Here is a 22,574-nt window from a genome sequence, read left to right on the forward strand (position 1 = left end):
GCATGACTTTCTCAGCTCTGCTGGACAGCTACTGCGATTACAAGGTTTATTGCAAAGCATGTATGATTAGTAGAGAGATGACATGATGATGTAAAGATGGAAGGAAGCAGTGACAATTATCCTGTTTTTCATCCAAGCACCATTAGAAGAAATGCAAGAAGAAAAAAAGATGGGATCAGCCAAGTGTGAAGCGAAGCAGACCAAACACTACAACAGCCACTTATTCCAAGGGGAGTGGGGGAAGTGTGAGATGACAAGAATGAGCTTTAGTCAGTGATTACGATAAAAAATGAAATAAAACCTTTTACGTACACTTTTAAATTATCTTTTTTCCTTTGAGGATGTTCACTCAAAGAGTGAATGTAGATTGACACCTGAGAAGTGCCATTCCTCTCTGTAGCGACTGACCGAATCCTGTTTTTCTTTCACTACTGAACAAATATGAACACATATATGTTTAATTCACAAAACCTTGAATCATGTGAAATGGTGCCCCAATGTCTGCCAGCAGGTCATTGATTAACTCCATTTATGACGCATTGCGCAATCAAGAAACAGGTCCCGTTGTTCTCGAAACCCTCACGTGGTGCACACCACGGAGGGACAATATGCCCTAAGGATACACACACACACCACACATACCCGCACACAAACGTCCTTTTTAGACTAACTTAGGATAACTTAGGATAGGAATGTCCTTAATGTATATAACACAGAATTGTATCTAACGTTCCTGTATGCATGCATATCTATTTAGTTTTGTCTTATTCTATAGATGTAATTGGAGACTGGTCTGTAACTTCAAATCTTAAGTGTATTTCTAACGAAAGATTACCTAACAGGATCATCTTCTGTAACTCTCCCTCTTGCTAGGTCATAAAACTTTATGACCCCCAAAAGGAATTCCAAGGGAATCACAGCTCCCACTTGAATTCTGATGAAGAAAGACTAATAGACTCTGCAATCTATATATAACCACTTAAGAAATGTATAAACATGAATTTGATCTTTCCTAGGTCATGGTAGCCGGTATTACGGCTTTATAGTCGTGTGAGTGAACATTAAATGTGTGTAATTCTGCATATGAATGTAACTTTATGTTTCTTCTACTCGTTCCGGCCATTCTTGGTACCTGTTTGACCGTCTTGTTTTGACTAAACCAGTCATACATAGGATATTACAGTAAAATGTATTGTTCTGTGTGTACAATCTTTCTGGCTAGAAATGACAAAATTTTATAGCATCATCAATTATCCTGACAAGACAAAGAAGAACTTTTCCCGCTCTATTTCCTTGGTAACTTCACGTTTGGTGAACCTTTAAAACTTCCCGCGAGTCTGCTCGCCCCGGAAGACACGAGAGAACAAGCCTATAGCACCGAAGGACAAACACGCATACGACTCTGCGTTCCTCAGCAACACAAAGAGAACCATATTCGCAAGTATAGGTTATTGATTTGATTTGATTGATGTGATTTCTTGTTGCCTCTCTAAGGGTTATTGTCTGTGATTTTTGCCATGCTGCGATCACCCCGGTGATCTCTCTCATCCTGACCGTTAGTTTCACTTTCTCATCCTCTATCTATCTCTCTCTCTATATATATATATATATACTTCACTCTCTCTCTCTCTCACTCAATCTCTCTCTCTCTCACTCCCGTTGTTATTCGTTTGTCTCGTTAGTTTTACTGTTTATTGTACATACATGTATCCCGGGTTTAAATGTAGAATTCTGTATCCATAGTTTCTTTTTATTAAAACCATTATATTCTTGATTGCTAATTGTCTAAAGTGCTCATTTTTACAAAGTCAATGAAGTGTTCGACCCTTTAGCTACAAAGCTTTACAATTCGTTACTATTTCAGTAACCTAAATTTTATAATAACAAGAAGGTGATTTTTTATGGCCAGAAAATAGCTTTTTTGGAATTATAAGAAAGAGATAATTTTTGTTGAAAATTGATAAGTTAATCTTACGGCCGTTTGCTGGACAAACAGATTGTTCGATAACTAAATTAATTCCATTTAAGGTTATCTCATATAATCGATCTGTAATAAGACTATTGATATATTTATGACGAACCATAACGCATTATGGTGATCATTCATATATACAATCGATCTATTTTCAGCTTCGATAATTTAACTGTAATGTGCAATATATTAATCATTCATGATTAATTATTAAATTCTCTATATATACTTTGAACTAATTTAATGTAAGACTCATTGTCGCTACAGTTTGGTGGAGATCGCGAGGCATTTCAAACTTTGTTTTATGAGCAAATTCAGTTTCAATCTATGAGTATATTGTGTATTAATTCTTTTTTTTTTAATGCGCGCTCCAGTGAAAGTCGCGCAACGCGAACCCACTGAAGAACTGATCGGCACGAAGCCGATCTCAGTTAAGCAAATCGACTCTGTGAAATATGTCTAACATGTGAACACTGTTAATTGCTAAATTAAACTGCATTTCATAATATTATACCTGTCCCTGTAAAGACGAAGCAAACTCTTTGCAGCTGGTACATGTTAATATTATTTAAACGCCTGATTAAGACGAGAATCTCTTTAGCAAGACGTAAATCTGATCGAGAGCGAGTTTCCTCTCTTCAGTGGTAAAAGGCCTTACATAATGTCGTTATTGAAGTCGTGGTTAACCCAGTGATATTCAACAAAAACGGTAAACTCCTGGTCAAAATTCGTTTAGCTACCCAATTAAAGATCTGATACATTTAAATATAAATCTAATACATAAAAATGTTTATGTGAGTAACAACAGACGGAAATTCCTGTTGTTTCACATCTGCGTGTTTTCACAGCGAAAAAATCCTGTTTCACGCTCTTGTGCTGTACAGCACCGAAAGATCCGCAGAGATCTGCTTGTTTATTTGTGATTTATTGCAGGAAATCAGCGCACGACGCGAGCTGAAAGCTCTTAGTTTGAATCACATTAAAGTCGGTTGTAATTCTGCTTGCTAAACACCAGAGGGCGTCCTTTAAGTGTTTAGGAGTCTCGAATTACGCCCCGCCTTCTGACTTCAGCCTGCATGAGCGCAATTACGCCATCTTGTGGCCGTTTCAGATAATGCTCTCTTTACTGCTGAATTCATTTCCCTGTGAATTAAGGGAATTCATTTCCCTGTCTAAATTCTCAGTAATTATTTGCATTTAGACCTTTGCTCGTGCAAATATTATTTTGTGTTAGACAAATTTTTCTGCTTTTGACTGGTACATTTACTTTGAGTTTGGTTCAAGACAAGATTTGAATTAAAACTTAAACTAAATCCCAGCACAGCCAGAGAGAGCCCAAGTCGGCTCACTCAACTCTCCTTGTCTCTCTGTCCAATTCTGTTTGAATTGCCTATGTCTACTTTTCTCTTTTGACTATTTTATAGTTATTGACGATACTTTACTGTTGTCGTTAATTATTATAAAATTTTATCCTGATTTCTCAATCTCCTTTCACGCTTATTTTAATTTGGTTTTAAACCAGTTTAAATTTACATCGTGTTTGCCTGTAAGTCACTGATATCCATGTGGAGGAAACAGCGCCACCCTGTGGCCTTTCCCCCTAAGTCGGTATCACGTTTTTCCTCCTTTCACTCTGTTTTGAATTGTGCATCTATCTCATCTTCCCCTTTTTGATTATTTTATAGTTATTAATGATACTTTACCGTGTTATTAGCTATTATAGGATATCATTCTGATTTCCCTTTTAATTCTTTCCTGCTTGTTTTAAGTTTTAAATTTAAACAAGTTTTGAATTTTGAATTTGAATCAAGTGTTCTGTTTACCCAGGCAAAGCACGGAGAAGGAGTACGCCCCCCTCGTGGTGAAACCCACTACTGCGGCCTGCTTCTTCTACCGTGTTTCAATCCTGTCTCTTCATATTTTGATTTTTATTATTTTTCCTCTCTTTTGGGTTAGGTTATTTTGATAATTACCAACATTATCATAATTACCTCTTTTTATTATTATTTAGTAAAACCTTCGACTCTTATTGCTACATAAATAATTACTCAATTTGGTTTAAACAAACAAGCCTTAATTCACTTTAAGCTTCCCTTGTTCATCCTTTTGTGTATCTATTGTAGTACTCCCTTGGTGATTTGAAGTCATCTCTGGTGGTGTTCCGGCCAGCAAGGTTGTCCGACCAGCGTTACCAACACTGGCTGTGTGTGAATCTCGGTTTCTTTTATCTCTGTCCGTCGTTGCGGCCCGCAGTGCTGACATCAGCAATTTGGCACTCCAAAGGTAGTCAACCAGTCCAGCCGACACAAAAGACATCTGGGACCAGTACCTAAACCGGGGCCTAGAAAGAGGCCACTCCTCCGGGAGGGTTCTGGGGAACAGCCCAATTTTGTAGTGTTGTCTGGCGATTGACATCTTGGCGTTGCCGAGTTGTGTTTAAAGTCACAAAGGCTGTTTGGGAGGGCGCAACGCGACACAGAGTAATGGAGGGCCGAGGACACCGCGGTTCAGTGTTTGGGAAGCGCCAGGGAGGTTGACCATGCCACTGGTTCTCACCGGAGTGGACTCAATTCACCGCAGGTAAACTAAATTTAATAAAACCCATTCCACCTACTATGAGCCACAAAATACTAGATATCTCCCGGATATTTTAAGTGTTTGGCCCATCTCTTCTCCAAGCCACACCTTCTTAGGTTGCTATCCCGACAACCCCTCTCACCCGTAGGCCCTATCTTAAACCCTATCAGCGGTAGTAGGCTTAGGCCTCCTTATTCTCCCTAACACTTCCAGTGTTAGTATTTATTCCAGTTCATTTCAGACCTATTCATTTTCATTGTTTCCTTTCACTCTGATCTCTTCTATCTTTGTGTTCTGTTGTGATTTGTTTCTTTCATTTCACTTAGAGACAGTAACCTGTGAGAGCCACCAAGGAAGCTAAATAATAGAATAGAGTGACAATTACGCAGCCGGTGTCATCACGTGACCCGCTAGGCTACTGCCTGTCAAATCTCTAGTTCGGGTCCTTCGTCGACCCAAATCAATTGGCTTCGCTAACTGTTTACATCAGTTAGCCTCAAAATTCTCATGAACGGCATAGCCCGTATGAGTATAGCTTGTTAAGCTTAGAACGGACTTGCATTGGTCTCTTTGTTTGTGTATGTTGTGTTCCTCTCGCCCACAGTGAGCCAGTATGTTCCTGTCCTACAGTCATGGTCGAGAGCCTTGACGACCTCCTTCCTGCCTAAGGACGCCGACGTGGACAAGCTGATGGCCCACGATCCGACCCAGAGCTACATCTACAAAGACTGGGCCAGAATCGTCGGAGGCATCGCACACAACCTCGTCGCCCAGGCAAGGCTCAGCGAACGGAGCAACATCGACCTGGAGCAGTAAGCAGCAGCGCTTCAGCTTCAAGCGGAGGAGGCCCGGAAGGACCAGGCCCGAACCCAGAGTCGCCTTGATCAGCTCCTCCTCGAGACCCAGAACCAGCGCGAGAAAGAGGACGACACAGATCCAGAGCTACAGAAACAAGTAGAAAGACTTCAAAATGCCCTGCAAGATCTTCGTCTCGACACAGACCAAAGAAAGCAAGCGGAGAGAAACGCCAGAGAGGAACTCAACGAGAAACTCCGACAAGGTGAAGCTCTCCTTGTAAGAGCAGAGACTGAACTAAAAGAAAGAGACGCTAAAGCCAAGGCCTGCAAAAACCACTTGCACGCAGCCCGAGTTGAAATCCACAAGCTTACTCAGCAGAGACACGATCTAAAAAAAACTAACTTGACATTGTTCACAGAGAGCTGAAACACTCTCATAGACTGCAGAATGAACGGGAAGGGGAAACGCACACCACAAAGTTTCCCCCAACCACCCGGTCCGTACCTTTCAGCCACAAACTCAGAGCTGAAAGGGGGGTTAAAAGCCCATTGCTCAAGATGTCACCAGCCAGCTTCCAGACAACCCCTGCCGCTAACCATGGCATGGCCCCAAAAGAACTCGACAAGCTGGCCAGAAACATCCCTACGTTTAATCCAGACCCTGCAGGAGGTGATGACATTCACTCTTATCTACAGGACAATGACTTTCACTTGCAAACTGTTGCCAACTTGACAGCTTGGGACAATTTGTACCTGCTAAGAATTACGTCTAGCCGTGACGTGCGCAGCTTCCTAGACCGTCAAACAAAGACTGTCAAAACTGACTACCAGCAGCTGCGACAAGCTTTGATCCGAGCATTCTCTGATCCAGAATCAGACCAAGGGCTCATCATCGCCATGGACCTCAAGCAGACAAGACTTGAAACCCCACAGACCTACTACGGCCGATTCCGACAAGCCTACTTCGGAGCACGGAACGAGCCAGGTATGGAAGAGGATTTCAACTTCAGAACTCTGTTTCTCCCAAATCTGCATCCCACAGTGAGTCATCACCTGGCCTGTTCACGGACCATGTCTGCCCAACAGCTACGAGACTTGGCCCACAAAGCTTATGTCAAGCAAAAGACTGTGTCCAAAAAGACTGTAAAAAACCACACCATCTTCCCTGTCTCCGAACACTATTCAGAGCTGACTCTAGAGGACGCCCCACAACACCACAGACCTTTGTACAGAGAGTCAAGACAGTTCCAAGCCAGCAGAGGGCAGCACAACCGCAATGGTGCTCGCCCGAAGCACCAGAGCGGGCGCTCTGAAAGATTCTGGGACCGGCAACACCCATCCAACAACCCAAGGGTTGGAGCCACCTGGGAAGCCAGCCGGCGATCCAGAAATAGCCGATCCCCATTGTCCGGAGCATCAAGCCCAGAGAGCCGGCATCGGAACCCCTCTCAACGTGCCACTGGTAAGCCCAAGTCTGAGCCCACATCAGATCAAAACAGTGCAGCCACGTAAGAGAGGGCAGAGATCCTGAAGGTGCTGAAAGAGCTTCTTTACAGAAAACTCGCAAGAAAGACAAACCACACATCTTATGTCTAAGCATAAGAACTGAAACCAACGCCCGGTCTGACTACCAACTGACTGAGCCAAGCACCCCGAACACTGCTCGTCAGCCAAAGACCACAGAGCTAACTGTCACATCACAAGGTGACAGCATCACCCAAGCTCCACAGCTGACAGCTGCACACCCTGAATGAGACAGCACACTTCCTCATATCAGGTACCACTATCCCAAGGTACCAGAAAATGCTGTTTTGGCTATCTGCACCCGCAGACAGCCACACAAACCCGGTCCTAACCACCCATTGATCGTCACACCTGCCCCAATGACAACATTCCTGGGCAACCTGGTCGAAAAGGGGGTGGGCCGGTAACTCCTCCTGAACATCACGTTGGAAAAGGAAGTGAGCAGGGAACACACAGCATCACATCTTACGGTGATCTCATCTCACCTTTTCAAAAAGACTCCAATTTCAAGCTAAGAGACAAGATCGAACTCTTACACCTCAAACTTGTGAACTGAGCGTGCAGTCATACAGCCAAAATGACATCAGGCTTGAACAGTTAGCTCACATTCACCTGACAATTGATTCTATGAGTCTGATCCACCCAGTGCACACAAAAAAATTAACACTTACCCACTTCTAATTGGCAAAGACCTGCTAGATCGCTTTGAACCTTTACAGGACTTCAAACAACTGAAAGTTTGGGCTCAAGTGCGGGAACCCCTCCCCCTCCAGTCACACAGGCCAACCGAGCCAGACTGTCAGGTCACAGAGTTCACGGAAACTCTCACAGCCAGCCACGGGGACACCGTTCCAGCACCAGACCAAGATTCAAGTTCACCAATCTGCACATTTCAGCTCACCTAAGACTCTGATTCCTTCTGCCCCAAGGTCACAACTGACCTGCAGTTGAATGATGTAACCACTACTGACAATGTACTTGCACTATGGGCAGACAACTCAGCCATCAGTGTCTCACTATTCAATGCTCTCATTAAGACACACCAGACCTTCCTTCTGCCAGCAAGCGCACCCGTTTTCCTTTAAACACGTACCCATCAACCATGGTTACGGCCAAAGGTGTCTGCGCTTTGAACCTGAACTGGAACCACCGGTGTCTGACCCATTACTTCCTGGTCCTTCCGGACCCGCCCCATGATGTCTACATTGGAGTAGACATCCTGACTCACCTCAAGGCTCATGTGGACATCATTAATGAGGTAGTGTGGGCCCCATTGACTTTACAGCCCCCTGTTGTTCCAACCAACACTGAGAACCTCCTGTCAGGTCAGACCATTCCTGAGGTTGGCACCCTAATCAACGAACAGGAAACTGTGATACCAGCTTACACCAAAGGGGTCGCCGTCCGGCTCAACATGCGTTGTGGTCAAACCCTAAACCACACGCTGGGCTTCTTTCAACCTTCACCCGAATGTGTTGAACTTGGACTCACGTTGGAAGCCACACCCCTTACTGAAGTGTCATCGCGTGTAGTCTACATCCTTTTCAACAACTGCGTGCCAATGGACAAAGACCAGGTATGCAGAACAGCACCAACAGTGGAGCCGTACCCAGGATTTGAGTCTCAAGTTCAGCAAATTCTAAAAGACGCTGACGCAATTAAAAATGATGCAGATCTACAAAGACTCAGACAAGTCCTTTACAAGTTCAAAGCATCCTTTGCCAAAGACTCTTTAGATTGTGGTCTCACCGAACTCCACACTGTGCGCATCCCAACGCACCCTAATGCTCCTCCCACTTTTGTCAGGCAGTACAAGATCCCCATCGCTAAACACGAACCGGTGCGAGAGATCATCGGATCCAGGCTTGAAAAAGGTGTCATCCGTCCATGCAACAGCGCCCATTCTGCCCCCATCTGGCCCGTCCTCAAACCAAACGGCAAGTAGCGACCCACCATTGACTGCAGGAAACTGAATCAACAGGTGCCACTGTCCCGATGGCCCATGACCCAGCTGGAGCAAGAAATACCCAGAATCAGAGGAGCCACAATCTTCTCATCACTTGATGTGGCCTCTGGATTCTGGACCATACCTGTGCATCCAGAAGACCAGCACAAGCTAGCATTCATGTTCGGCAACAGACAATTCACTTTCACCAGGTACCCGTTAGGCTATGCCACCTCACCTGCTGAGTTCAACATCTTCCTGAACAAAGCATGCCCAGATGCCAGAATGAGAGGTAACCTTATCTACGTTGATTATGCTCTCATGAAAAGCACAACAGTGGCTGACCACCTGAAAGAGATAGACTATGTTTTGAACCAATTATCCACTGCCGGCGCCAAGAACGCCCTCCACAAAGGACAGTGGTGTCGAACCAAAGTCAACTATGTGGCCCCACTCATCGGATCACAAGGCATCGAACCGCAGTCCAGCCGTATTCAAGCTGTTCAAAACATCAAGCCACCCACCAACATCTCAAGCTACAAGCTTTCTATGGGTGCGCATTACTCACGGCAGTTCAGCGAAAGCAACTCAGACATTGCGAAACCTCTAACTGCCCTTCTGAAAAAGACTGCCCATTTGTATGGACAGAAGTTAAAGAAAATGCCATCAATGAGCTAAAACGACACTTATGCACAGCTCCATGCCTGGCTTACTCTGACCCACAAAAAGAGTTCTATCTAGAAGCTGGGTTCTCCAACCACTGTCTCAGTGCTGGCCTGTACCAAAGGCATGATCAAGACAAAGGAGTCGTTACATATTCCAGCAGGACACTTCTCCCACCAGAGACTAAAATTCTCAGACTGTGAAAAAGCCCTGCTCTGCACTGTATGGGCCATCCAGAGATTCTCCAACTACATTGGAGCCCATTGGAGCCAGTGCATCCGAGATGGCGTGATCACCAATTCACGCATAGCCACATGGTTAATGGCCCTCCAGGGGCACAATGTTGAGGCACGTTATGCTCAAAATCACAAGTCTGCGCTAGGCCACGGCCTGGCAGCCTGCCAAAACTGCTCTGATAACACACCAGCTGCGACGGTGGATGTAGAAGAACCCCAACAACAACAACTGACCTGTCACAGGTACTTTAAAGAGAATGCGTGTCAAGGTATGCCCACAGCCTACATCGATGGATGTTCCTACCACCATGAAGGCACCCGTCAATCAGGTGCGGGCATGCTGTAGGTAAATTACATAACGTGCCCACCACAATACTTCAAGTTGGGCCCGCAGTCATCACAATATGCTGAGGTAGCAGCCATTCTCATAACGCTGCACACCGCGTTGACGTGTACATCAAAGAACTCCTTATGTGCACAGACTTTAACTATGCCTGACTCAGTTTCCCATACCAACTTCCAGGCTGGAAACAAAATGGCTTTAAGACTTCAAACCACATGCCTGTCACATACCAACACCGGTTCCAGGCATGCGATGACATCACAAGAACAAACAACATGATTGTCTACTGGAAAAAGGTGAAATGACACTCAAGGCAACCGGGCCTTGACAAAGACTTGAATGACCAAACCCATACCCTCACCAAGCCTGGCGCACTTAACGACTAGCTGTGGTCACTTCAAACCCGACCACCCACCCTGAAGTTTGAAGTGATTACACACAGCATAAGAACTTTACAACCTAAACTTTCTACCTCACAGCAGTTTACGCTAGCTCCGCTGTTTACAAACACAAACATAACGAACATGCGGGCTTCTGACACAATAAAGACTTTGCTTCACCACCTCTCAGACCCCTCCAACCAACCCTTGACTGCCGTCTACACTCACTGACAACCAGTTACTCAGAACACGACATGACACCAAGCACATGCTGCGTGCACAGAGCTACATTCTATGTGTGCACCGTCTGACACCACAACGCAAAGACGTGTAATGCAACGGCGCAAAGGGGGGATAAGGCCAATGTACGTCCATGACGCATCATGCGCTGCAAACCACAGCACCAGAGCCACTGACAATACACTGAAGCAAGCGACATGCCAGCAGCAAGAAGTGGCAAAACATGGGCCAAGGCAAGCTAAACCTAGTTGCCACCCATGAAATAAAAAGACTGCCCTGTCCAACCAAAGACAACCCTCGCTGGCTTTTTCTTCCCCTTTCTTTCTCTCTCTCCCTGTTGTCTGTACCAGGTTGCTGCTGTGGTTCGCCATGCCGTGCTGTCAGCCATCCAGAGGACAGCTGCCACCGAGATAACAACGGGGACTCCTGATCACCGACTGCAGGACCTACACCCATCAAGCGCATGTTCGACTCATCCAGCCCCACAAGGCCTACAGAGCACACTACCCCAGCACCGTAGCCCAATACGGCTGGGCAAGTGCCCGATGGACAGAGGACTCCCTCTCTCACGCCAAGGCCAAGGTCGAACACATGTCCAACCAACTTGGGAAAGTGACTGTTACACAATCAGGACTCCTAAGCACCAACTAACACTCCAAACGGTTCCTGGGAGCCGTAGCTGCCGCCAGAACTCTGTTCGACACTGGTAAGCCAAGTGTCCACACAGCAAACATAGCCACTGCGAAACGGCATGTGGTTGAAATTCAGACTGAACTTTCACAGCTAAAAGAGCAACTCACCACGCAGAGTGCATCTTTGCAAACCATCGGCAAGACATTGAGAGGAACGTGGTCATCCTCAACGCTCACAGCATCCTGCTGAATCAGACCATGAACTGCATGAAACCGCTGTTTACTGTCTTCCAGAATGACTTTGCCCAAACTCAGCTGGTTACAGCCCTGATAACAGACATGCTTGGGAGGTTAACTCCTCAAATGACAGCCCAGCCACGGGTAGAATCCCACCGTACTTGAAACCCTTAAGCCTTGTGCTAACTATGCTGGTTTCGGCCATCACCAGGCCAACTGATCCTCTACAAATACACCTGGCCTACTCTCTGGGTAGCGCCATCCTACTCTACGTCGATCACGAGCAGAGGGAAGTGGATGTGCTCTTGAACCAATCCATCAGCGAGTCAAACCAAGTCTACAGACTTAAAGGCATTGCCAATGTCAGGTTTTTGAAAAGCAACACCCACATCAAGGCACGTATTCCAGATGTGGTGGCCTACCACGACAGCTGCACCTGGCCCCAAACCTGCACATGTGTACCTCACCAAATTCATTCACTATCTCTGCCCTAGCAGACCCTTCCTCAGAGACAACACTGAAGGAACCTGCGGGTTGCAACCCCTGGTCAGCGACACACGCTGCCCTGCCAAAGCTAAGCCTCGAGCAAAAGTCACAGAGACGCAAGCAGAGATTGTAGATGACAGGTGGCTCGTTAACACACCTGTGCATACAGCTACTCTCACTTACCACCAGCATGACACAACCAGCCGTGTCAACATGCTCAACCACAGTACGTGGATTCAAGCCCCGAAAGGTGCCATATTCCACCTGAATGATCTGGCATTGTACCATCTTCCGAGCAAAGAGTACCAGACAGCACTGGAACTCCCATCCTTCAAGAACTACAACTTCACCTTAGATCCAGAACTGAGACTCTGGATCGAGGAAAGGGGGTCCCAATTCATTGACATTGCTCTGGTCAACACAGCCATCCAAGCACTGTCTCGACTGCCCGTTCTGAACACTTCATCTGCGGTCCTAGGCTGGACCTTAGCCGACATTGTGCTGTGCATCTCTACAGGTAATCAGCCACACTCTGACACTATGAGTGGCATTCATTCTGTACAGAAGACTCCACCAGATGCGACACAGCCGAGCTCACGAAAGCCGTGCCTGAAGGTCTCAGACGGAATCCCCGGAAAGGGGGTGCCAAGTCAGAGACCACGCCAAACCTCATCGAGCTGAATCCTCAGCTTTAAGATCCACCTGCCATCCTACAATCAGGTTCCACCTGCTACCCTACTACCATGGTCCACCTGCTACATGACCATCAGGATTCACCTGCCAGTCGGCCATTGTGATGATTGTCGTCCGATGATGTTCACACAGGGACTTCATCCGACGAAAAGGGGGAATATGTAGCGACTGACCGAATCCTGTTTTCCTTTCACTACTGAACAAATATGAACACATATATGTTTAATTATAATTTAAATACACACACACACACACCACACATACCCGCACACAAATGTCCTTTGTGTGCAACTTAGGATAGGAATGTCCTTAATGTATATAACACAGAATTGTATCTAACCTTCCTGTATGCATGCATATCTAATTAGTTTTGTCTTATTCTATAGATGTAATTGGAGACTGGTCTGTAACTTCAAATCTTAAGTGTATTTCTAAAGAAAGATTACCTAACAGGATCATCTTCTGTAACTCTCCCTCTTGCTAGGTCATAAAACTTTATGACCCCCAAAAGGAATTCCAAGGGAATCACAGCTCCCACTTGAATTCTGATGAAGAAAGACTAATAGACTCTGCAATTTTATATTTTCTATAAGTATAACCACTTAAGAAATGTATAAACATGAATTTTATCTTTCCTAGGTCATGGTAGCCGGTATTATGGCTTTATAGTCGTGTGAGTGAACATTAAATGTGTGTAATTCTGCATATGAATGTAACTTTATGTTTCTTCTACTCGTTCCGGCCATTCTTGGTACCGGTTTGACCGTCTTGTTTTGACTAAACCAGTCATACACATGATATTACAGTAAAATGTATTGTTCTGTGTGTACAATCTTTCTGGCTAGAAATGAAAAAATTTTATAGCATCATCAATTATCCTGACAAGACAAAGAAGAACTTTTCCCGCTCGAGATGCTCTAAGATGATTGGGTCACATACGCGAAGCAGGCGTGAACCCCTCCTCTCTATAAGAAACTGACACAGGAGTTTCTCAAGAGAGCACTTTCCCTGTGAGAGGTTTCCGGTCCCATGGCTCCTTAGGGAGCTTTACACCGCGTTTCTTTTCTTTTCCTTTCTTTACTAAGTTTTATTTTCATTTTCGCCTCTCCCTCCCGAGGGAGATGAACTCTGAACTATTTCCTTGGTAACTTCACGTTCGGTGAACCTTTAAAACTTCCCGCGAGTCTGCTCGCCCCGGAAGACAAGAGAGAACAAGCCTATAGCACCGAAGGACAAACACGCATACGACTCTGCGTTCCTCAGCAACACAAAGAGAACCATATACGCAAGTATAGGTTATCGATTTGATTTGATTGATGTGATTTCTTGTTGCCTCTCTAAGGGTTATTGTCTGTGATTTTTGCCATGCTGCGATCACCCCGGTGATCTCTCTCATCCTGACCGTTAGTTTCACTTTCTCACCCTCTATCTCTCTCTAGCTAGTCCATAAAAATAAAAAGCGTCCATTCAGTCATTGGGCCGATGGGAATCGGACGGTGGTTGGCGGACGAGCGCGCCGACCCCCCGAAATTTCGGGGGGTCGGCCGACGCCGCAGGCCGACCCTCCCCGGGCCCCCGACCCACGCGGGCGGGGTCGGGGTGCCCCGACACCCTCAGGGGCCCGACGGGAGTGCCCCGAAGCCCGAGGCCACCCTAAGCAGTTCTGCCTTCGTCCTTGGTGGGGCGCCACACGTGCCCCGTCCCACTAACCCACTTTTTGTCCGATTGACCACTAGAGTGATCAAACCCCCGTCCCACCCCCCCCCGTCCCACTAACCCACTATTTGTCCAATAAACCACTTAATGGCGCAAACTTCCCGTTGACCCCCCCCCCCACTCCCTGGCCACGCCCCCGTCCCACAAACCCACTATTTGTCCAATAACCCACTATATTTACCAAAAGTCACGGGACCACCCCCCCCACTCCCTGGCCACGCCCCCGTCCCACTAACCCACTATTTGTCCAATAACCCACTATATGGCGCAAACTTCCCGTTGACCCCCCCCCCCCCCCCCCACTCCCTGGCCACGCCCCCATCCCACGAACCCACTATTTGTCCAATAACCCACTATATTTACCAAAAGTCACGGGACCACCCCCCCCACTCCCGGGCGACGCCCCCATCCCACGAACCCCACCCCCCCCACTCCCGGGCGACGCCCCCATCCCACGAACCCACTATTTGTCCAATAACCCACTGTATTGGGCAAACTTCCCGTTGAATGGGGATATTCAGACAGTTTCTTTGATAGACATTTGAATTAAAGTTCCTGTCATGATGGTAACTATTTGACTGCACTCAGCAGGCCACCCAGAGTCCATAGCACCCAGTGCCATCCCATAATTCCACTGTCCACGAAGCCACTATTTGTCCAATAACCCACTATTTTTGAAAAGTACTAACCCCGGCCTTCATGCAATAAGCTGCAATCGGACACAATCCCACCTGCCATCGATTGAATGGGGATATTCAGACAGTTTCTTTGATAGACATTTGAATTAAAGTTCCTGTCATGATGGTAACTATTTGACTGCACTCAGCAGGCCACCCAGAGTCCATAGCACCCAGTGCCATCCCATAATTCCACTGTCCACGAAGCCACTATTTGTCCACTAACCCACTATTTTTGAAAAGTACTAACCCCGGCCTTCATGCAATAAGCTGCAATCGGACACAATCCCACCTGCCATCGATTGAATGGGGATATTCAGACAGTTTCTTTGATAGACATTTGAATTAAAGTTCCTGTCATGATGGTAACTAATGGTCATGGGGCAATATGCTCTCTATCGCCCACTAGAGGTGTCCGAAAACCACCTATTCCGTGGCAAGTAGGTAAGGTTCTTTTTATTAAAACCATTATATTCTTGATTGCTAATTGTCTAAAGTGCTCATTTTTACAAAGTCAATGAAGTGTTCGACCCTTTAGCTACAAAGCTTTACAATTCGTTGCTATTTCAGTAACCTACATTTTATAATAACAAGAAGGTGATTTTTCCTGGCCAGAAAATAGCTTTTTTGGAATTATAAGAAAGAGATAATTTTTGTTGAAAATTGATGTTAATATTACGGCCGTTTGCTGGACAAACAGATTGTTCGATAACTAAATTAATTCCATTTAAGGTTATCTCATATAATCAATCTGTAATAAGACTATTGATATATTAATGACGAACCAAAACCCATTATGGTGATCATTCATATAAGCCTATGTCTATTCCGTCAGACATCCCACCTGTCAATCCACCAGAATACCAAATGGAGGTCTGTGCACCTAAGTGGAAAGAGATAGAGCAGGTTGTGAGAAAGGCAAGGGCTTCATCATCTCCAGGGCCTAATGGAGTTCCGTACAGAGTGTACAAGAGTGCTTCAGGAGTTCTACGAATTCTGTGGAAATTGATAAAAGTGGCTTGGGAAAAGCAGGTTGTACCTAGAGCATGGCGCAGAGCAGGGGGAGTCTTTATACCCAAAGAAAAAGATGCTACAAGCATCAGTCAGTTTCGCCCTATTTCACTATTAAACGTCGAAGGAAAGATTTTCTTCAGCATTATTGCTCAGAGATTGTCAACCTACCTATTAAAGAATGGCTTCATTGACACTTCAGTTCAAAAAGCGGGCATTCCAGGATTCTCAGGATGCTTAGAACACATCAGTGTTATCTGGCAACGAATTCAATCAGCTAAAAAGGAGAGGAAGGAGCTCCACGTGACATTCCTGGATTTGGCTAATGCATATGGTTCAGTGCCACATGAGCTTCTTTGGGCATCATTTGATTTTTTCAGGGTACCGATGTCGATAACAAATTTAGTGAAAGCCTATTTTGGAGATTTGCAATTTAGTTTCTCAACTCCAGAATTCAGCACTACATGGCAATGCTTAGAGGTTGGAATAATGGCAGGATGCACCATTTCTCCACTGGCTTTTACCATGGCAATGGAAGTAATCATTAGGGCATCAAAATGGGTAGTAGGAGGAGAGCGCTTGGCTTCTGGGATGCGACTACCACCAATCAGAGCATACATGGATGACATGACAACCATGACTACAACGGTAGCCTGCACTAATCGGTTATTGGGGAAGTTAACAGATAATATTGAATGGGCACGAATGCAATTTAAGCCCTCTAAATCAAGGAGCATCTCCATAATTAAAGGCAAGGTAGTAGATAAAACATTCTTCATTAATGGTGAGGCAATACCAACAGTTTCTCAGAAGCCAGTGAAGAGTCTAGGGAGATGGTACGATGGGGATCTAAAGGACACAGTTCGAGTGGGAGAAGTTAGACGACAAGCAGTGGAAGGGTTGAAGAGCATAAACAGCTGTGCTCTACCAGGCAAACTGAAACTCTGGTGCTTTCAGTTTGGTCTACTGCCAAGGTTGCTGTGGACACTGACTGTGTATGAGGTTTCTTTGACAACAGTGGATAAGCTGGAAGCGTTAATAAGTTCATACATCAGGAAATGGTTGGGAGTTCCACGCTGCCTCAGCAGAGTGGGACTTTATAGTAAAGGAGTATTGCAGCTGCCAGTCTCTGCTTTAACCGAGGAGTTTAAGTGTGCCAAGGTCAGACTGGAAATGACTTTAGCAGAGTCACGTGACAAATGCGTAAGGGAGACAGCCCCTGTGGTAAAAACTGGTAGAAAGTGGTCAGCAAAGAAATCTGTAGTAGAGGCAAAGGCTGACCTTCAAATTGGGGATATCGTGGGACAGGTACAGCATGGAAGAGGGGGTTTTGGGCTCAGTTTAGTTCCTCCTAAATGGCACAAGGCAGGCCCAGCCCAAAGGAGGAAGCTGGTAGTCAACGAGGTGCGAAAGCAGGAGGAGAGGATGAGATGTATAAAGGCCATTTCCCAGGCCAAGCAGGGAGAGTGGATGAGATGGGAGAGTGTGGAACAACGCAAAATGGGCTGGCAAGACTTTTGGTCAATGGAAGAGAGTAGGATCAGTTTCCTTATTAGGTCAACATATGATGTTCTCCCATCACCGCAGAACCTAAACCTCTGGGTAGGAGAGGATCCATCTTGTCCTTTGTGTTCATCACCTGCCACATTAAGGCACATTTTGACAGGATGTAAGGTGGCTCTTAGCCAGGGTCGGTTTACTTGGCGCCATGACCAAGTATTGCGATGTTTGGCTTTAGCATTGGAAGGCAAGCGTAGTATGACCAATAAATTGCCGCCTGTTCTAGCAAAACATTACACGCAGAAGACAATATTCCTCCGCCCAGGCGAGCAACCACCAAGAAAAGGTGCTAACACCAATTCTCGCCCAGGACAACTGGAAGCTGCTAGGGACTGGAAGATGCTGGTTGATCTTGATCAACGGCTTATTTTTCCACCTGAGATTGCCACCACTAACCTACGGCCAGATATTGTTTTGTGGTCTGGATCAGCACGCATTGTTCAACTGATAGAGTTAACAGTGCCATGGGAGGATGCGGTAGATGAGGCATATGAGAGGAAGAAACTGCGGTATGCTCATCTGGCCACTGAAGCAGAACAGCGAGGATGGAGAGTCCAGGTTTATCCAGTGGAAGTGGGTTGTCGTGGTTTTGTGGCACACTCTACAACCCGGTTCCTCAGAGACGTCGGATTCAGTGGCCAAGAGTTGCGTCGTACAGTAAAGAACTTATCTGAAGCAGCAGAAAGGAGCAGCAACTGGCTGTGGTTGAGACGGAAAGATTCTAGCTGGCTGTGTACAGGCCGCCATGCTACGGTTTCGTAGAATTCTTGAAAACTTGAAAGGTCTGTTGGTTTATTTGTATAGGTTGTATAGTATTTACAGTCATTACGTTCCTGTGTATATTGCGTGAATGACGGGTGGTTGGGCAGATATTGTGTTTTGCGGTAGGTGGTATGCCATACGGAACCGTTGCCACTGAAACTGCATATTAACGCACCAGTGGGGCTCGACAGCCTTAGTCAAACGGGTTGGCGCGTATGGTTGGGTTGCGGAGAGATTGTGAGATTGTGGTTAGGTATCAGCAGCAACTGTTGGTTTATTTGTATAGGTTGTATAGTATTTACAGTCATTACGTTCCTGTATATATTGCGTGAATGACGGGTGGTTGGGCAGATATTGTGTTTTGTGGTAGGTGGTATGCCATACGGAACCGTTCCCACTGAAACTGCATATTAACGCACCAGTGGGGCTCGACAGCCTTAGTCAAACGGGTTGGCGCGTATGGTTGGGTTGCGGTGAGATTGTGGTTAGGTCTCAGCAGCAACTGTTGGTTTATTTGTATAGGTTGTATAGTATTTACAGTCATTACGTTCCTGTGTATATTGCGTGAATGACGGGTGGTTGGGCAGATATTGTGTTTTGTGGTAGGTGGTATGCCATACGGAACCGTTGCCACTGAAACTGCATATTAACGCACCAGTGGGGCTCGACAGCCTTAGTCAAACAGGTTGGCGCGTATGGTTGGGTTGCGGAGAGATTGTGAGATTGTGGTTAGGTCTCAGCAGCAAGAGGGAAGTAGAGGTCAGTAAGCTGGGCTGAGTTGAGTGGGGGACGGAGGGGGGTGACTCTGGGACGCCAGAGTCACTGTCGAGCCCTCTTGAGGTTTCGTGGGCTAGTCGACGAAACACTGAGGACGGAAGGTGCCCACTTGAAGACCTTAGAGATGTTCCCTACTCCGCTCAATCCAGAGGGTTGTTATGGGGGACCGCACTGTGGTTGCAGCCGTTGTGTGTGCTGACGCGCAATACACTGTATTAACACCAGACAGAAGATTCACGTCACTAGATGGAAAGAAGCGTAAATGGATGGAGAAGCATAGGTTACTGTAAAGCTACGTCTTAGTTGGTGATTATCTTGGCGAAAGCCGAGTACAAATCAGCATGAAGTTTTAACATCTACTCTCGTGTAACGGAAATCATTACAATCGATCTATTTTCAGCTTCGATAATTTAACTGTAATGTGCAATATATTAATCATTCATGATTAATTATTAAATTCCCTATATATAATTTGAGCTAATTTAATGTAAGACTCATTGTCGCTACATCTGTGTTGTGAAATAAAATAATATGTCATTTAAAAAAGACTGTTTTGTTTTATTTGTAATTGTTTGTAAAATATTGTTTAAGATTTACATACCTTGAGGAAGTTGTTCCTCAGCTTGCAAGGCTACAGTTGCCATCTCCAGGTCATCTTCCTCCTCAAAAAAATCCGTAGCAGCAGAGTCTGTAAAATAACATAAAACACTAAGCACATGTCACCAACACACTTGTATGCGTTAAGTGATACTCACCACATGTAAAGAGCTGTCTCCGGGCTGCGGACTCAGACGCAGGTGGTACACGTGGTCCTGCAGCTGTTGAACACGTATTTTCGTTAGACATATATACTGCATAATATATACTGTAATGATTTTAAAGCTTGCAAATCACTTACAGGGTTTGGCTGGAGACAAAATCTTTTGTGCCAGCTGTGAAGCAGATAAATGCTTCCCCCGCGCCAACAGGGCCTTCACATTGGTCGCCAGCAGTGGCCTGTTCTTAGTGGCAGTAGGTGGAGGAGGAACAGACACAGTGGCAGTGGGCACAGCAGCAGTGAGGACAGATGCAGTGGGCACAGTGGTGGTGGGCACGTGGGCTGGAGCCTGCCTCTTCAGCACGTATGCTTTGAAAAGGGCCATATTGGTGTTAGGCCTGGCCTTTGCCTTCTTCAGGTAGGTGATGAGAGCCTGGGCCTCCTTGCTTGGGTCCTCATACACCTCCTTCATTGACCTACCCTTAAAATCCCCAAACTCCACCATCAGACATCCAGAGTCTCCTGTCCTCTCGGCCTCCTGCAGCATGGCCTGTTTTTTCTGATACACCTCCACAGCCTCGCCTACCTCCCTGATCTGCGAGGTGTATCTGAGGAACAGGTGTTTGTTGGCCGACAGCGGGTTGTCCCTCTCCTCCTCCCCCAAAATGCTGCTGACCAGATAGCAGGCATACCCCAGTGAGTTCTCCAGCAGCCACAGGAACCTCTGACCCTGGTGTTTCCCAAACTGGATCTTGCAGTGAGCCAGAACCAGGTACTGGTCTCCAGGATTCCCTCCATTCTGCCTCACAAAGGCAGTGGCCTCAGCCAGGACCTCCTCCTTACACCTGGCCCTCCCTGCCAACACGATCTCCCTCCTATTGGCCTCCTCAGTTGGCCCCATAAGGAGTCGACCCTCAGAGGTTCTTCGTAAAACCGGGTATGCATACATAATCTGAAAGGACACAGGCATAAACAGAACGTTACATAGCTGTCATATTCCAACTGAAAGTATTTTACTACAGCATTTGCTTTTTATGTAATTAATTATTATAATATTATAATAATTAATGATCATTATTATTATGAGCATAAGCATTATTGTTTTTTATACAACTGTGAATCACTTTGAATTGCCTTGTGTACAAATTGTAAATAGTGTGATGAACTTATTAATAAGAAAATAAATAACACTTCTTGGTACAATCTTGCTGGTATCATGCCCTGCTTAAATCGTTTTGTTTTGTTTAGCTTTTGTGGCAGAGATTACTAAGAAACACCAAATATAACATAAAGGCGTTTATGACAATTCATAATAATATGATCATCAAACAGATCTAAAACTTAAAATGGTATATCAAATCGTTTTGGTATATCTTTTATAACATAGTTGAGAATCATTTGTTGAAACAAAAAAACACTTGTTTTTGCCTATTCTCTTAATCTCAGGGTCGTGGGTTCGAGCCCCACGTTGGGCGTATCTATTAGCCCTCTCTCTTCCCAACGGGGTCTTGGTTTCCAGCGTGGAAAGCGAGTCTGCCATTGCCGGAAAAGTCCAGGTCTGCTTTTTTTTATTAGCTAACCCATGGACAGGCTAGCCGTAGGTCTCTGTGGCGCAATCGGTCAGCGCGTTCGGCTGTTAACTGAAAGGTTGGTGGTTCGAGCCCACCCAGGGACGAATGGTGTTTTTCGTTGACGTCCTGCCACGCAACCACCATCACAGCTGCAGAATTTAGCACACGTGTGTCCACTAACACATCCGTGTCATTTCGGACGCATGACACAACGTTTCTTGGCTCCTTTTAGCGTTTACAGCTTGGTCAGTTGCTTTGTGTTCAAAGAAGACAGCGGGTGTTGTGAAAGTTTACATCAGCTTATGTTTGCTGTGGCGCGTGGATGGAATGCTCATGTTTTGTTCCGGGTGGTGGAGGCCTGTGTTTCAGAGAGGTCCTGCTCAAAACTCTTTTTAAAACACCATCGAGCATCCGTAATAACTACCAACATTGATTGAACGTGGATTTTGTTCTCATAAGGAGGGCACCGGTAACTTGTAACCTATCAGGCTCTCAGGCATCAGGTCAATCGATTCGGCATAGGCCTATATGTACGAGCCATTTTGCTTCCGTTTGGAGGTTGTGTCCCTCCAACTCTATGTTGTATGACTCACTTTTGCCTTTGGATATTTTGAGAAGTTTGTCTTCGGTAACCGCTCTCTCACTCGACAGACCGAAACGCAACTTTAACTCCGGGTTATGCATATTATTGGCCTGCTCTACTGGGTCAATTTGTATCCCCCAACAACAGATATGGCTCAAACAAACAAAGTACAATCTAAGCCTACCTCTAGGCTTAACCCTGACTTTACCCGCAAGAGGCTATGCCAAGCCTGTGCGAAATGTGAGGCTCCCTTTCACGGGTGCAATTTAGGCACAGATAAAGACCGCGACCAGCCCAAAGCAGTTCACCGCAGTTGCCCGGCTAGCTCGGTCGGTAGAGCATGAGACTCTTAATCTCAAGGTCGTGGGTTCGAGCCCCACGTTGGGCGCATCTATTAGCCCTCTCTCTTCCCAACTGGGTCTTGGTTTCCAGCGT

The 22,574-nt window shown here is 45.9% G+C and overlaps 2 non-coding genes across 2 annotated transcripts; both read left to right on the forward strand.

Moving 5' to 3' along the window:
• The first annotated feature begins 21,586 nt into the window (after positions 1 to 21,586).
• On the forward strand, positions 21,587 to 21,660 carry trnan-guu (transfer RNA asparagine (anticodon GUU)). The gene has a single exon. It is a non-coding gene; the product is annotated as a tRNA-Asn (tRNA).
• A 794-nt stretch (positions 21,661 to 22,454) lies between these two features.
• trnak-cuu (transfer RNA lysine (anticodon CUU)) lies at positions 22,455 to 22,527 on the forward strand. Its single transcript has one exon. It is a non-coding gene; the product is annotated as a tRNA-Lys (tRNA).
• Positions 22,528 to 22,574: the final 47 nt, after the last annotated feature.

The sequence above is a fragment of the Siphateles boraxobius genome, unplaced genomic scaffold, assembly GCF_051911475.1.
Source record: "Siphateles boraxobius isolate OS27281-9 unplaced genomic scaffold, OSU_SipBor_1 116, whole genome shotgun sequence".
Taxonomy (NCBI): domain Eukaryota; kingdom Metazoa; phylum Chordata; class Actinopteri; order Cypriniformes; family Leuciscidae; genus Siphateles; species Siphateles boraxobius.